Source organism: Salmo salar, chromosome 01, assembly GCF_965601325.2.
Source record: "Salmo salar chromosome 01, fSalSal1, whole genome shotgun sequence".
NCBI classification, from domain to species: Eukaryota; Metazoa; Chordata; class Actinopteri; order Salmoniformes; family Salmonidae; genus Salmo; species Salmo salar.
This window is the reverse complement of record NC_138291.1, coordinates 167,846,782-167,860,230: the sequence shown is the minus strand read 5'-3', so window position 1 is coordinate 167,860,230 and position 13,449 is coordinate 167,846,782. Positions and strand designations below refer to the sequence as shown.

At 51.6% G+C, this 13,449-nt stretch overlaps 1 protein-coding gene across 4 annotated transcripts in view; it reads right to left on the bottom strand.

Annotated features, from left to right (window-relative positions):
* The window catches only part of garnl3 (GTPase activating Rap/RanGAP domain like 3), a 235,873-nt gene that overhangs the window by 188,000 nt on the left and 34,424 nt on the right, over positions 1-13,449 (bottom strand). The window lies entirely within an intron of this gene.

Below are 13,449 nucleotides of genomic sequence, written 5' to 3'. Positions count from 1 at the left end.
TGTAAATACTACTGTTCTCAGATTTTTTATTAATGGATTTTAGAAGTGTATGAAAACATATTTTTTCCAAAACGCTATACACAACACATTAGGAACACCTTCCAAATATTGAGTTGCACCCCCTTTTGCCCTCAGAACAGCCCCAATTCGTCAGGGCATGGACTCTACAAGGTATCAAAAGCATTCCACAGGGATGCTGGCCCATGTTGACTACAATGCTTCCATTCCCACAGTTGTGTCCAGTTGGCTGGATGTCCTTTGAGTGTTGGACCATTATTGATACACACTGGAAACTGTTGAGGGTGAAAAACCCAGCAGCGCTGCAGTTCATGGCACACTCAAACTGGTGCTACTGGCACCTACTACAATACCCTGTTCAAAGGTACTTTCATCTTTTGTCTTTCCCATTCACCCTCTGAATGTCACACATACACAATCTATGTCTCAATTGTCTCATGGCTTAAAAATCCTTCTTTAACCAGACTCCTCCCCGTCATCTACACTGATTGAAGTAGATTTAACAGGTGACATCAATAAGGGATCATAGTTTTCATCTGGATTCACCTGGTCAGTCTATATCATGGACATAGAATATATTCTTAATGTTTTGTACACTCAGTGTATATCCATTGTTTAGCTGGAATGGAATGTTCAAATCCTGTATATTTGATTGACTGTGATATGTGGTTGTCTCACCTAGCTATCTTAAGATGAATACATACATAGTAAGTCGCTCTGGATAAGATCATCTGCTAATTAACTAAAATGTAAATGTTTTACATAGCTTACAGATCTCATATTACTGTATTGAAATATTGTATTTTTGAAATATTGATGTCACAAATGTATCATTTATTTATGAAAAATAGTTATTTGTTTCATTTAACTGTGTAAAACCTAGCATTACTACTTAGTTCTCTGAGAGCAGTAACTAAGTAAAAATACTTTGAAGTACTACTTAAGTAGTTTTGGGGGGGTATCTGTACTTTACTATTTATATTTTTGACAACTTATACTTTTACTCCACTACATTCCTAAAGAAAATATGTACTTTTACTCCCATACCTTTTCCCTGACACCCTGACACCCAAAAGTACTCTGATCTGGTGGACTCACTACACACAAATGCTTCTGTCACGGGATACTAGGAGTGGTGGTAGGAGCTAGGAGCGCAGAGAGCAGAGCTAAGGAGCGCAGAGAGCAGAGGTAAGGTATAATGTCCTTTATTCTTTCCGGCACAAAACGGTCAACGCCAAAACAAACGGGCGCGTAAACAAACGACCAACCCAGAACAACGGGCACACAGTCCGGAGAGAGAATACAAGGCGTAAGCCAGCACATCCAAAAAATACAATGACAGCAAAAGTAATCCCGCACAAACCTGGGCGGGCTAAGCAGGCTTAAATAAACACAAATCAAGAAACACAATAGGGAACAGGTGCAACCAATAAGACTAAACAAACAGAAAAGGAAAAAGGGATCAGCGGTGGCTAGTAGGCCGGCGACGACGACTGCCGAGCGCCGCTCGAGCACGCAGGGGAGCCACCTTCAGTGGGATTCGTGACAGTACCCCCCCCCCCCCCTGACGCGCGGCTCCCGCCTCGAGGGCGACCCGAAGGACGAGGCGCAGGGCGATCCCCATGAAGGCGGTGGAAGTCCCTCAGAAATGAGGGGTCCAAAATGTCCTTCACCGGTACCCAGCACCTCTCCTCCGGGCCGTACCCCTCCCAGTCTACGAGGTACTGTAGGCCCCCCACCCGACGTCTGGAGTCCAGAATGGCGCGTATAGTATACGCCGGGGACCCCCCAATGTCCAGAGGGGGTGGAGGGACCTCCGGCACCTCACCTTCCTGCAGGGGACCAGCCACCACCGGCCTGAGGAGAGACACATGAAACGAGGGGTTAATACGGTAGTAAAATGGAAGTTGTAACCGGTAACACACCTTGTTTATCCTCCTCAGGACTTTAAACAGCCCTACACACTGCAGCCCCAGCTTCCGGGCGGGGCAGGCGGAGGGGCAGGTTTCGGGCCGAGAGCCAGACTCGATCCCCTGGTGCAAACACAGGGGTCTCAATGCGGTGCTGGTCAGCGCTCTTCTTCTGCCGTCCACTCGCCTTTGTTAATGCGTCCTGGACGGCTCTCCAAGTGTCCTTCGAGCGCTGTACCCACTCCTCCACCACAGGAGCCTCGGTCTGGCTCTGGTGCCATGGAGCTTTGCATTAGCGTAGCCTCTTCTGTAGCTTGTCTACTATGTGTCTGTCTATCCCTGTTCTCTCTCCTCTGCACAGGCCATACAAACGCTCCACACCGCGTGGCCGCTGCCACTCTAACCTGGTGGTCCCAGCGCGCACGACCCACGTGGAGTTCCAGGTCTCCGGCAGCCTCTGGAACTGCCGGTCTGCGGCCAACAAGGCTGAGTTCATCTCAGCCTATGCTACCCTCCAGTCCCTAGACTTCCTGGCGCTGACGGAAACATGGATTACCACAGATAACACTGCTACTCCTACTGCTCTCTCCTCGTCTGACTACGTGTTCTCGCATACCCCTAGAGCATCGAGCCAGCGGGGTGGTGGCACTGGAATCCTCATCTCTCCCAAGTGGACATTCTCTCTTTCTCCCCTGACCCATCTGTCTATCTCCTCATTTGAATTCCATGCTGTCACAGTTACCAGCCCTTTCAAGCTTAACATCCTTATCATTTATCGCCCTCCAGGTTCCCTTGGAGAGTTCATCAATGAGCTTGACGCCTTGATAAGTTCCTTTCCTGAGGATGGCTCACCTCTCACAGTTCTGGGTGACTTTAACCTCCCCACGTCTACCTTCGACTCATTCCTCTCTGCCTCCTTCTTTCCACTCCTCTCCTCTTTCGACCTCACCCTCTCACCTTCCCCCCCTACTCACAAGGCAGGCAATACGCTTGACCTCATCTTTACTAGATGCTGTTCTTCCACTAATCTCATTGCAACTCCCCTCCAAGTCTCCGACCACTACCTTGTATCCTTTTCCCTCTCGCTCTCATCCAACACTTCTCACTCTGCCCCTACTCGGATGGTATTGCGCCGTCCCAACCTTCGCTCTCTCTCTCCCGCTACTCTCTCCTCTTCCATCCTATCATCTCTTCCCTCTGCTCAAACCTTCTCCAACCTATCTCCTGATTCTGCCTCCTCAACCCTCCTCTCCTCCCTCTCTGCATCCTTTGATTTCCTCTGTCCCCTATCCTCCAGGCCGGCTCGGTCCTCCCCTCCTGCTCCGTGGCTCGACGACTCACTGCGAGCTCACAGAACAGGGCTCCGGGCAGCCGAGCGGAAATGGAGGAAAACTCGCCTCCCTGCGGACCTGGCATCCTTTCACTCCCTCCTCTCTACATTTTCCTCTTCTGTCTCTGCTGCTAAAGCCACTTTCTACCACTCTAAACTCCAAGCATCTGCCTCTAACCCTAGGAAGCTCTTTGCTACCTTCTCCTCCCTCCTGAATCCTCCCCCCCCCCCCCCCCCTCCTCCCTCTCTGCGGATGACTTCGTCAACCATTTTGAAAAGAAGGTTGACGACATCCGATCCTCGTTTGCTAAGTCAAATGACACTGCTGGTCCTGCTCACACTGCCCTACCCTGTGCTTTGACCTCTTTCTCCCCTCTCTCTCCAGATGAAATCTCGCGTCTTGTGACGGCCGGCCGCCCAACAACCTGCCCACTTGACCCTATCCCCTCCTCTCTTCTCCAGACCATTTCCGGAGACCTTCTCCCCTACCTCACCTCGCTCATCAACTCATCCTTGACCGCTGGCTACGTCCCTTCCGTCTTCAAGAGAGCGAGAGTTGCACCCCTTCTGAAAAAACCTACACTCGATCCCTCCGATGTCAACAACTACAGACCAGTATCCCTTCTTTCCTTTCTCTCCAAAACTCTTGAACGTGCCGTCCTTGGCCAGCTCTCTTGCGATCTCTCTCAGAATGACCTTCTTGATCCTAATCAGTCAGGTTTCAAGACTGGGCATTCAACTGAGACTGCTCTTCTCTGTGTCACGGAGGCTCTCCGCACTGCTAAAGCTAACTCTCTCTCCTCTGCTCTCATCCTTCTAGACCTATCTGCTGCCTTTGATACCGTGAACCATCAGATCCTCCTCTCCACCCTCTCCGAGCTGGGCATCTCCGGCGCCGCCCACGCTTGGATTGCGTCCTACCTGACAGGTCGCTCCTACCAGGTGGCGTGGCGAGAATCTGTCTCCGCACCACGTGCTCTCACCACTGGTGTCCCCCAGGGCTCTGTTCTTGGCCCACTCCTATTCTCGCTATACACCAAGTCACTTGGCTCTGTCATATCCTCACATGGTCTCTCATATCATTGCTATGCAGATGACACACAATTAATCTTCTCCTTTCCCCCTTCTGACAACCAGGTAGCGAATCGCATCTCTGCATGTCTGGCAGACATATCAGTGTGGATGACGGATCAACACCTCAAGCTGAACCTCGGCAAGACGGAGCTGCTCTTCCTCCCGGGGAAGGACTGCCCGTTCCATGATCTCGCCATCACGGTTGACAACTCCCTTGTGTCCTCCTCCCAGAGTGCTAAGAGCCTTGGCGTGACCCTGGACAACACCCTGTCGTTCTCCACCAACATCAAGGCGGTGACCCGATCCTGTAGGTTCATGCTCTACAACATTCGCAGAGTACGACCCTGCCTCACACAGGAAGCGGCGCAGGTCCTAATCCAGGCACTTGTCATCTCCCGTCTGGATTATTGTAACTTTCTGTTGGCTGGGCTCCCTGCCTGTGCCATTAAACCCCTACAGCTCATCCAGAACACCGCAGCCCGTCTGGTGTTCAACCTTCCCAAGTTCTCTCACGTCACCCCGCTCCTCCGCTCTCTCCACTGGCTTCCAGTCGAAGCTCGCATCCGCTACAAGACCATGGTGCTTGCCTACGGAGCTGTGAGGGGAACGGCACCTCCGTACCTTCAGGCTCTGATCAGGCCCTACACCCAAACAAGGGCACTCCGTTCATCCACCTCTGGCCTGCTCGCCTCCCTACCTCTGAGGAAGCACAGTTCCCGCTCAGCCCAGTCAAAACTGTTCGCTGCTCTGGCACCCCAATGGTGGAACAAGCTCCCTCACGACGCCAGGACAGCGGAGTCAATCACCACCTTCCGGAGACACCTGAAACCCCACCTCTTCAAGGAATACCTGGGATAGGATAAAGTAATCCTTCTAACCCCCCCTTAAAAGATTTAGATGCACTATTGTAAAGTGGTTGTTCCACTGGATATTTAAGGTGAATGCACCAATTTGTAAGTCGCTCTGGATAAGAGCGTCTGCTAAATGACTTAAATGTAAATGTAAATGTAAGACCGGCTGGTAGCCCAACACACACTGGAACGGTGACATGTTAGTCGATGAGTGACGGAGGGAGTTTTGGGCTACCTCTGCCCATGGGACGTACCTCACCCATTCCCTGGGCCAGTCCCGGCAATACGTCCGTAGAAACCTCCCCAACTTTTGGTTCACTCTCTCCACCTGCCCATTACTCTCGGGGTGGAAACCCGAGGTCAGGCTGACCGAGACCCCCAACCGTTTCATGAACGCCCTCCAAACTCTGGACGTGAACTGGGGACCCCGATCAGAAACGATGTCCTCGGGCACCCCGTAGTGCCGGAAGACATGGGTAAACAGGGCCTCCACAGTCTGCAGAGTCGTAGGGAGACCGGGCAATGGGATGAGACGGCAGGATTTCGAGAACCGATCCACAACGACCAGGATTGTGGTGTTCCCCTGAGATGTGGGAAGGTCGGTGAGAAAATCCACAGACAAGTGCGACCACGGCCGCTGTGAAACGGGGAGGGGCTGTAATTTCCCTCTAGGCAGGTGTTGAGGAGCCTTGCTCTGAGTGCACACCGAGCAGGAGGATACATAAAACCGCACGTCCTTAGCCAATGCGGGCCACTAGTACTTTCCCCTAAGACTCCGCACTGTCCTCTCGATCCCAGGGTGACCCGAAGAGGGGAGATTATAGGCCCATCGAATCAATCGATCACGGACACCAAGCGGCACGTACTGAGCACCTGCTGGACACTGAGATGGTGCAGGTTCCAACCGTAACGCCCGCTTGATCTCCGCGTCCACCTCCCATACCACCGGTGCTACCAAGCATGACGCCGGGAGGATGGGAGTTGGATCGATGGCCCTCTCCTCGGTGTCATATCGGCGGGACAGCGCGTCGGCCTTCGTGTTTTAAGGAGCCTGGCCGATAGGAGATTGTGAAACGAAATCGGGTAAAGAACATGGCCCACCTGGCCTGACGCGGATTCAGTCTCCTAGCTGCCCGGATGTACTCGAGATTACGGTGGTCAGTCCAGATGAGGAAAGGGTGCTTAGCCCCCTCAAGCCAGTGTCATAGTTCTGCTCCGCCGGACCGAGCTTCCTTGAAAAGAAAGCGCAAGGGTGGAGTTTTGGTGGCGTGCCCGAGCGCTGTGATAGCACGGCCCCCACACCAGTCTCGGATGCATCCACCTCCACTATGAATGCCAAAGAGGGGTCCGGATGAGCCAGCACGGGAGCGTCGGTAAACAGCTCCTTCAGACGACTGAAAGCTTGTTCGCCTCTGCTGACCAGCGCAAGCGCGCCGGGCCCCCCTTCAGCAGTGAGGTAATGGGTGCAGCCACCTGACCAAAGCCCCGGATAAACCTCCAGTAGTAATTGGCAAACCCTAAGAACCGCTGCACCTCCTTTACTGTGGTTGGAGTCGGCCAATTACGCACGGCCTTAACGCGATCACACTCCATCACCACCCCCGAGGTGGAAATGTGATACCCCAGGAAGGAAACGACTCGTTTGGAAAATACACATTTCTCAGCCTTAACGTACAGGTCATGCTTCAGCAGTCGCCCAAGCACCTTGCGCACCAGGGATACATGCTCGGCGCGCGTGGCAGAATAGATCAGGATGTCATCAATATACACCACCACACCCTACCCGTGCAGGTCCCGGAGAATCTCGTCGACAAAGGATTGAAAAACGGCTGGAGCATTCTTTAACCCATACGGCATGACGAGGTACACATAGTGGCCCGATGTGGTACTAAACGCGGTTTTCCACTCGTCTCCTCCCTGAATACGCACCAGATTGTACGTGCTCCTGAGGTCCAGTTTCGTGAAAAAACGTGCTCCATGAAATGATTCCACCACCGTAGCGATGAGAGGTAGCGGGTAACTAAACCCCACTGTGATGGAATTTAGACCTCGATAATCAATGCACGGACGCAGACCTCCCTCCTTTTTCTTCACGAAAAAGAAACTCGAGGAGACGGGTGACATGGAGCGCCGAATGTACCCCTGTCTCAGAGATTCCGTGACATATGTCTCCATAGCCAGCGTTTCCTCTTGTGACAATGGGTACACGTGACTCCTGGGAAGTGTAGCGTTTACCTGGAGGTTTATCGCGCAATCCCCTCGTCGATGAGGTGGTAATCGGGTCGCCCTCTTCTTACAGAAGGCGATAGCCAAATCGGCATATTCAGAGGGAATGCGCACAGTGGAAACCTGGTCTGGACTCTCCACTGTTGTCACACCAATGGAAACTCCTTTACACCTGCCTGAACACTCCTCTGACCACCCTCTGAGAGCCCCCTGTCTCCACGAAATATCAGGATTGTGATTGGCCAGCCAGGGAATCCCCAGCACCACCGGAAACGCAGGCGAATCAATGAGGAAGAGACTAATCCGTTCCCCATGATCCCCCTGCGTTACCATGTCCAGTGGAACCGTGGCCTCCCTGACCAGCCCTGACCCTAATGGTCGGCTATCTAAGGAGTGCAAGGGGAAAGGTTGGTCCAACGACACCAGAGGAATCCCTAGCCTTAATGCGAGCCCACGATCCATAAAGTTTCCAGCTGCGCCTGAATCGACTAGTGCCTTATGCTGAAAAGAGGGAGAAAACTCAGGAAAAGTTATAAGCACAAACATATGGCCAACAGGGAGCTCTGGGTGAGGCTGGTGCTTACTCACCTGGGGTGAACGAGGAGTTCTCTGCCTGCCATCCCGATTCCCAGAGGAGCTTCTCCAGCACCGGTCGGCAGTGTGTCCTCTCCGACCACACCGGGTACAGGAGGAGCCTCCTCCTCCAGTCCCCCTCGATGCGGCCTCCCCTAGCTCCATAGGGATGGGAGCTGGAGGGCCTGGAGGTGGAACCAACAGGGCCCGTTCTGGATGCCCGTGGGCAGCCAGCAGATTGTCGAGACGAATGGACATGTCAATGAGTTCATCTAGAGAGAGGGTAGTGTCCCGACAGGCTAGCTCGCGGCGGACGTCCTCCCGGAGGCTACAACGATAGTGGTCCATCAGGGCCCTGTCGTTCCACCCCGCCCCAGCAGCCAAGGTCCGGAACTCCAGAGCAAAGTCCTGTGTGCTCCTCGTCTCCTGCCGCAGGTGGAACAGCCGTTCACCCGCCGCCCGGCCTTCTGGTGGGTGGTCAAACACGGCCCAGAAACGGTGGGTGAACTCGGGGTAGTGATGCCTCGCCGAGTCTGGGCCATAGCACATTGCGTTGGCCCACTCCAGGGGGAGTGGGCCAACGCTCTCCTCTCCCGAGGGAGTCGGACGAACGGTAGCCAGGTACAACTCCAGCTGTAGCAGGAACCCCTGGCACCCAGCTCCATCATACTCCCTGGGGAGAGCCAGGCGTAGGGCCCCGGATCCGGACACCGGAGGAGGGGTAGTCGGTGGAGGGGGAAGAGGAGCTGGGGATGAGGTAGGGAGGCCACTCCTCTCCCATCGGTCCATCCTCTCCATCATTTGATCCATGGCTGAACCGATCCGGTGGAGAATGCTGGTATGATGGAGGACCCGTTCCTCCATCGATGGGAGAGGGGGCGCGGCTGCTCCTGCTGACTCCATAACGGGTGCGGGATTCTGTCACGCATACTAGGAGTGGTGGTAGGAGTCAGGCGCAGAGAGCAGAGGTAAGGTATAATGTCCTTTATTCTTTCCGGCACAAAATGGTCAACGCCAAAACAAACGGGCGCGTAAACAAACGACCAACCCAGAACAACGGGCACACAGTCCGGAGAGAGAATACAAGGCGTAAGCCAGCACATCCAAAAAATACAATGACAGCAAAAGTAATCCCGCACAAACCTGGGCGGGCTAAGCAGGCTTAAATAAACACAAATCAAGAAACACAATAGGGAACAGGTGCAACCAATAAGACTAAACAAACAGAAAAGGAAAAAGGGATCAGCGGTGGGTAGTAGGCCGGCGACGACGACTGCCGAGCGCCGCTCGAGCAAGCAGGGGAGCCACCTTCGGTGGGATTCGTGACAGCTTCATTTGTAAATTATGTGTTGGAGTGTGCCCCTGGCTATCCGTAAAAACATAAAAAAATACAATTGTGCTGTCTGGTTTGCTTAATATAAGGAATTTGAAATTACTTTAAAAAAAAAATACTACTCACTTTTACTTTAGTCATTTTCTATTAAAGTATCTGTACTTTTACTCAAGTATGACAATTGGGTACTTTTCCCACCAATTTCTGAGAACGAGGCCAATATATAGCATTTCACAAAAAACATGAATATTTGTCCTTCTGAAATGAAACCATCAAGTGATAGATTTTAAACAAATACAACTGAGGTCTTGTTTTTTGGTTTACAACACAACATATGTGTCCCAAATGTTTCCCGAATGCCTATGTAGTGCACTACTTTTGACCTAGGACTATAGGGAGGTAGTGCACTTTGTAGGGAATAGGGAGTTATTTGGGACGCAAAAATATTATTGTTCACCTAAGGGCCATGTTCATATGGAAATCACAAATCTACTAGACCTTGATGAATATAAGCTTGGGTAATTTCTTTACCAGGTAAACACACCTGTTAAATCATCCTCAATTATGTGTCTCTCATATTACAGTGCAGGCCAGGGTACAATATCAGAATACATGTTTGAGGCCATGCATGACATCCCATACCTAATATCTACAAATACAAGGTATAATGGTCAAATCACATCCACCTTACCCAACACCCTAGATCAACTACAATTTGCATACCGCCCCAACAGATCCACGGATGACGCAAACATTTGCTTAATAAGTCATAATAAGAAGCATGGACTAATAAATAATAGTTTTAACTTGATTTTTGAATGATTATTTCATCTCTGTACCCCACATATACAATTATTTGTAAGGTCCCTCAGTCGAGCAGGGAATTTCAAACACAGATTCAACCACAGATTGGGCTCCCATGTGGCACCGTGGTCTAAGGCACTGCATCCAGGCTGTAACACAACCGGTTGTGATTGGGAGTCCCATATGGCGGGGCACAAATTGGCCCAGCGTCGTCCGGGTTTGGCCGGTTTAGGCCGTCATTGTAAATAAGAATTTGTTCTTAAATAAAACAAAAATAAAAAACAAAGACAAGGTAGGTTTTCCAATGCCTTGCAAAGTAGGGGATCTATTGGTAGATGGGGGGCGGGGGGGAGCAGATATTGAATAGTATGGTGAAGTTATTCCACTTTGGATGGTGTATCAATACACCCAGTCTACAAAGATACAGGCCTCCTTCCTAACTCAGTTGACAGTGAGGATTGAGGCCAATGGTGACTTCAAAACAGTTACAGAGTTTAATGGCTGTGATAGGAGAAAACTGAGGATGGATCAACACATTGTAGTTAGTCCACAATACAAACCTAATTGACAGAGTGAAAAGAATGGAGCCTGTACAGAATAAAAATGTATCCTGTTTGCAACAAGGCACTAAATTAATACTGCAAAAAATGTGGCAAATCAATTAACTTTTTGTCCTGAATACAAAGTGTTATGTTTGCGGCAAATTCATTACAACACATTACTGAGTACCACTCCATTTTTTCAAGCATAGTGGTGGCTGCATCATGTTATGGGTATGCTTGTAATCGTTAAGGACTGGGGAGTTTTTTAGGATAAAAAAGAAATGGAATGGAGCTAAGCACGGTCAAAATCATAGAAGAAAACTTCTTTCAGTCTGCTTTCCACCAGACACTGGGAGATGAATTCACCGTTCAGCAGGACAATAACCTAAAACCCAAGGCCAAATCTACACTAGCTTACCAAGAAGACAGTGAATGTTCCTGAGTTGCCAAGGTACAGTTTTGACTTAAATCTACTTAAAAAATCTATGGCAAGACCTGAAAATGGTTGTGTAGCAACGATCAACAACCAATTTGACAGAGCTTGAAGAATTTTGAAAAGAATAATGGGCAAATGTTGCACAATCCAGATGTGGAAAGCTCTTAGAGAAGTACCTAGAAAGACTCAAAGCTGTAATCGCTACCAAAGGTGCTTCTACAAAGTATTGACTTTGGGGTGTGGATAATTCTTATGTAAATTAGATATTTCTGTATGTCATTTGTTTTCACTTTGTCATTATGGGGTATTTTGTGTAGATGGGTGAGAGTTAATATATATAAGTTAACCCATTTTGAATTTCAACTGTAACACTAAAAAATTGGGAATAAGTCAAGCGTTATGAAGGACTCATTGCTGGTTCTGATTTTTCTTATTTTTTTGTATGACTTTTTGGGGATTATTAACATAAGCATTTCGCTGCATCTGCGATAACATCCACAAAATATGGGTACGCAACCAAATGTGATTTGATTTACAACCATAATAATTTGTGGTGTGTGTGTTACGGTGTGTGTGTGTGGTATGTGTGTTGGTGTGTTTGTGTGTGTCAGTCAGTGTTTGTCATTGTGTGTGTGTGTGTGTGTGTGTGTGTGTGTGTGTGTGTGTGTGTGTGTGTGTGTGTGTGTGTGTGTGTCTGTGTGTGTCTGTGTATGTGCGCACCCGCATTGACAGTTCATCTAACCAATGAGCATGTTAGTAACTGTGTAATAATGTGTGTGTGTTCAGACCGGGTTTGGTGATCTGTGTGTTGTAGTAGGTAAGGGGTTAGAGGGGAGGGGGAGGGGTTTAGAGGGGAGGGGTTAAAGAGGGGAGGGGAGGGGTTAGAGGGGGGAGGGGAGGGGTTAGAAAGGGGAGGGTGGGGTTAGAGAGGGGAGGTGTTAAAGAGGAAATGGGAGGAGTTAGAGAGGGGAGGGAGGGGTTAGAGAGGGGGAGGGGTTAGAGAGGGGAGGGGTTAGAGAGGGGGAGGGGTTAAAGAGGGGAGGGAGGGGTTAGAGAGGGGAGGGAGGGGAAGGGGAGGGAGGAGTTAGAGAGGGGAGGGGTTAGAGAGGGGGAGGGGTTAAAGAGGGGAGGGAGGGGTTAGAGAGGGGAGGGGTTAGAGAGGGGGAGGGGAGTGGTTAGAGAGGGGAGGGGTTAGAGAGGGGAGGGAGTGGTTAGAGAGGGAAGGGGGGCGTTAGAGAGGGGAGGGGGAGGGAGGCGTTAGAGAGGGGAGGGGGGGAGGGGTTAGAGAGGGGAGGGGGAGGGAGGCGTTAGAGAGGGGAGGGGTTAGAGAGGGGAGGGGATGGGTTAGAGAGGGGAGGGGTTAGAGAGGGGGAGGGGAGTGGTTAGAGAGGGGAGGGGTTAGAGAGGGGAGGGAGTGGTTAGAGAGGGAAGGGGGGCGTTAGAGAGGGGAGGGGGAGGGAGGCGTTAGAGAGGGGAGGGGGGGAGGGGTTAGAGAGGGGAGGGGGAGGGAGGCGTTAGAGAGGGGAGGGGGAGGGAGGCGTTAGAGAGGGGAGGGGGAGGGAGGCGTTAGAGAGGGGAGGGGTTAGAGAGGGGAAGGGGAGGGAGGGGTTAGAGAGGGGAAGGGGAGGGAGGGGTTAGAGAGGGGAAGGGGAGGGAGGGGTTAGAGAGGGGAGGGGTTAGAGAGGGGAGGGGTTAGAGAGGGGAGGGGTTAAGAGGAATGGGAGGGAGGGGTTAGAGAGGGGAGGGAGGGGTTAGAGAGGGGGAGGGGTTAAAGAGGGGAGGGAGGGGTTAGAGAGGGGAGGGAGGGGAAGGGGAGGGAGGAGTTAGAGAGGGGAGGGGTTAGAGAGGGGGAGGGGTTAAAGAGGGGAGGGAGGGGTTAGAGAGGGGAGGGGATGGGTTAGAGAGGGGAGGGGTTAGAGAGGGGAGGAGGAGTAGAGAGGGGGAGGGGAGTGGTTAGAGAGGGGAGGGGTTAGAGGGGGAGGGAGGGGTTAGAGAGGAGGGAGGGGTTAGAGAGGGGGAGGGAGGGGTTAGAGAGGGGAGGGAGGGGTTAGAGAGGGGAGGGAGGGGTTAGAGATGGGAGGGAGGGGTTAGAGAGGGGAGGGAGGGAGTGGTTAGAGAGGGGAGGGGGGGCGTTAGAGAGGGGGGGAGGGGTTAGAGAGGGGAGGGAGGGGTTAGAGAGGGGAGGGAGGGTGTGGTTAGAGAGGGGAGGGGTTAGAGAGGGAGGGAGGGGTTAGAGAGGGGAGGGAGGGTGTGGTAGAGAGGGGAGGGGTTAGAGAGGGGAGGGGTTAGAGAGGGGAGGGTATAGTATACAACAGATGAACAATAGTGGTCATCCATCCTGGTCTTATATCT